Consider the following 4052-nt stretch of genomic DNA (forward strand, 5'->3'; position numbering starts at 1 on the left):
TGGTTGTGAGCCACCATGTGGTTGCTGGGATTTGAACTCAGGACCTCTGGAAGAGCAGTCAGTGCTCTTAATCATTGAGCCATCTCTCCAACCCCATCTTTGATATTCTTTTGCCAACACTGGCAACTTGTATGCCTTTTAATCATTGATTCTATGGATGGATGGATGAGTATACAACCAAAGTAAGTCTCCGGGGGGTCTGCCATGAAGTTGGCAGGATTAACAAGATTTAATCTGACAGACTTCAGTGGCGTCCCTTTGCACTTAGTGTAAGGTACAAATATATACCATGCTTTAACTTACAAGGCTCTGTAGCTTCTTTCTTACTTCTTCACTATACGATGGGTACCCTAACATCTGATCAGTTCCTTCCACAAGTGTCATCCCTTCATACTGAGGAGCACGTCACATACCCCATCCCTGCATTTATTTATTTATTTGTTTGCTTGTTTGTTTGTTTGCTTTTAAGATTTCCCAGCACCAGGAAAAGTTCAATCTTAAAAGACAAACAAACAAGCCGAGCAGTGGTGGCGCACGCCTTTAATCCCAGCACTTGAGAGGCAGAGGCAGGCGGATTTCTGAGTTCGAGGCCAGCCTGGTCTACAGAGTGAGTTCCAGGACAGCCAAAAGGCTATACAGAGAAACCCTGTCTCGAAAAACCAAACAACAACAACAAAAAGTCCAAACAAGCAAACAAACAAAAAAAAACCCACAAAAGACAAACAGACAAACAACAGCTTTTGCATCTGCTGTGTGTCATCATTAACAGCAAGGACAGTGTACAATTTAAACTGACTGTCCTAATTCCTCCTGAGAAGGATCTCAACTTTGATAATGGTAGAAAGTGCAGAGGCATCTGAATGGCTCACTGTCCCCTTTAAACCCATTTCCTTCAAGCCTTTTTTTTGGTCTCTGCTCAGTCCATACAAATCTCATCCTTGCTATCGGCTCTTTCAGCGCGGACAATAGTGTGCAGACCCTTCTCTTGGAAAAGGCACTTTGAACTTCCCTCGAGATGTTTTTCACTTTTGTTCTCCACGGGTACACTCGCAATCAGCAATCGGGTGACATAGGCTGTGACGAAGCGCTGACTGCTTGGCACTTTGGTTCAGGGTTAGTTTTTTTTTTTCCCCCCCAGGGTTAGTTTTTTTTTTTTTTTTTTTTTTAAAGATTTATTTATTTATTATATGTAAGTACACTGTAGCTGTCTTCAGACACTCCAGAAGAGGGCATCAGATCTTGTTACAGGTGGTTGTGAGCCACCATGTGGTTGCTGGGATTTGAACTCCGGACCTTCGGAAGAGCAGTCGGGTGCTCTTACCCACTGAGCCATCTCACCAGCCCCCAGGGTTAGTTTTTATCATGACTTTTAGTAGTGTTTCTGGTTGTAGGACATCTGTATCATCGAATGAGTCCTCTTCACCTTTCGTCTGGAGTTTCCGGGCCCTCAGCTGGGCCGACTTTCTCTGATAGCTCCTCCATGGCAATGGTAGAAGCCTCAAAAACTGGCTCCGAACAAACTTGTTTAGTCTTTGAAAAGACCATCCCTGCCTTTAACACATTCCTCTACCCACTTAAACTAACTTCCACTTATTCTTCCAGACTTAGATGCGATGTCATTTCCTCAGCCAGCCAATTTTTGGCTTCCAGTCTGAATTAGAAAGTCCCTGTCAATCTCCTCTTGAACACCCCTTTTCATCAGAGCGCATTTAGCATATATTGTTTCCTCAATCGACTGGGAACCCACTTCAGGAATGGTCGTCTTCCATTTCTGTAAACCAATAGTGTTTTTAAACTATACCAGATCCGTATAACAAATACTTACAGGCTTGGCATAATATTTTGGTAACAGATTGTCTGAGCAAAGGGACCTAGCTTATCATTTGTTTCTTCCTTGTGCTCCTAGCCCTTTTGAGGGGTTCCTAAAGGCTGTTGGGCACAGTGCTTTAGTACTGTGCACCGAGAGAACCCTAGCTTGCTTCTTACAGCATGCATTATCCATGCTTTGCCTTCGGTAGCTACAGAAGCCAGGACACGAAGGCGGTGTAGCTGCATAGAGAAGCCAGCTCCATCACTGACTCCTGTGAGGGCTTGTCTCCCAAGCTTGGCTTCCACTACCACCCCCTCACAGGGCCCCTCCTTTCGCACACATCACCTCGGTTCTCACCCAGGGCTCCCTGGCCTGTGTCCTTCCCTCCTCTGCTTGTCTCCCCCCTCCCCCCCCCAAGCCAGATGGATAATCTCCATCAAAGACTATCTCTGCCTCCCAGGCTCAGAGGATCACAGCGGGGCCTGGAAGAAGTTCCTCTTACACAGAGAGTTTGTTTGAGGATTGATGGGGTTCAGAGCCACCCCTCCCCCAACACATACACTACCCTACCGAAAATAGGAATGACCATCTGGATCCATTTATGGGGCTGCCTGGGGGAGGGGCGGATGGGATGGCAGAGTGGAAACTGTCAGGCTGGTAAACCTTAGAGGCTAAGATGCTGTTAGAAGACTGAGCATAGGGCGCTCCCGCCCCTGGTGCGAGTCAGGACGTCTCCTCAGCTGACTCCATGTAGGACTCCCCAGGGCTCACAAACCTCCCTTGGGCATTTCAGTCATTCTGGCATCCAAAGTTCTCCCTGGGCTGATCCCAAATTTCCTTCCCAGACTCACCTCTGTGTCCTTGTGATTTTATGGCGCAGGCCTCCCCGTACCTTATACCTCTTGTCCTTGCTTACCGTTCAGTAATCAAGAATACCCTTTGCTTCCCTGTCCTGCATGCACCACATTCAAGGTTTCAGCCTAATGCTTCTCCTGTGCTTCCAGAGCATGAAGGCTGTTTCCACCTATTGAATATTCATGTGTACTTGTATTAGCATTCGCTGTTTACATGGCTGTAACCCCCTGGAGATTGTAAACTCCTTGAGAAAGGGACTGACTGGATCCACTGGTCCCTAAAGTCAGCTGGGAGAGAGGGCTTGTTCAAGGAGTGCCCTGGAGCTATTTGTTGACCATATATGGTCTCCTTTCTGGGGAAGCTGCATCTCAGTCAGTAAACCTGCAAAGGTGACATGGGACAGAGCCCCGGGCTGCGGTGGCTGCTGGTTGGAGGATCTCCTGGACTGTATCCATGGTGTGGTGCACCAGCGAGCGGTGTCTTTGATTCTGTGGATTTTCCAGTCTTTCTGTTAAGTTCCATCATGGCGCCTTGCCTCCTAGAGACTGGATGTTTCTTTCTCCCTCTCCTTCTCCTTGTTCCCACTCTCTTCCTCTCCCCTCCCCCTCCTTTTTTCACCTTGCCATCCCCATTCCGGCTGTGAAACTTTCCACAACTAAGAAGGGACTGAAGGGTCCAATCATTTAATGAAGAAACCATTTGGCAACTAACTCTCTGACTCTTCGGGTATCATAGTACAGCTTCCTATTCTCCTCCCTTTTATGGGCAAATGTACCCCAGAGAGGTTACAGACTGTATAGCTGGGGCCAGAAAGAAGTCTCCTACTTCGGGATGGACAGCAAAGCATAGTATTAAACATGTGGACCCGGGAGATGGCCAGTGGGCTTAGGCTCTGAGGCCTAGCTGTCAGGAACTATTGAAAGCAACCGAAATAGAGCATCAGTTTCCTCATTCCTGCAGGAGGAAACAGCTGGAGTACTGCACATTAGGTGTAGTTCCTCTGCAGCATAGACAAAGCCATGGATTCAGCCCCTGTGAAACTGGGCACGGAGCTGGGTGGGGTGGTGCGCACCTTTAATCCCAGCACTCTGGAGGGAGGCCCAGAAGGATCTCTGGAGTTTGGGGCCAGCTTGGTCTACATGTCACGTTCTAGATAACCAGGACTGCAAAGAGAAACCTGTCTCAAAAAAACAAAAAACAAACAACGAAAAATACTGGGTATAGTGACACAAGCCTGCAATTTCAGCCAGAAGAAAGAAAGAAAGAAAGAAAGAAAGAAAGAAAGAAAGAAAGAAAGAAAACCTTGTTTTAAAAAAAACACTTGAATCTTTTATTATATATGTGTGTATAATCTATATATATGTATGATATATATATATATATATAT

The sequence above is a fragment of the Mus pahari genome, chromosome 6 (assembly GCF_900095145.1).
Source record: "Mus pahari chromosome 6, PAHARI_EIJ_v1.1, whole genome shotgun sequence".
Taxonomy (NCBI): Eukaryota; Metazoa; Chordata; class Mammalia; order Rodentia; family Muridae; genus Mus; species Mus pahari.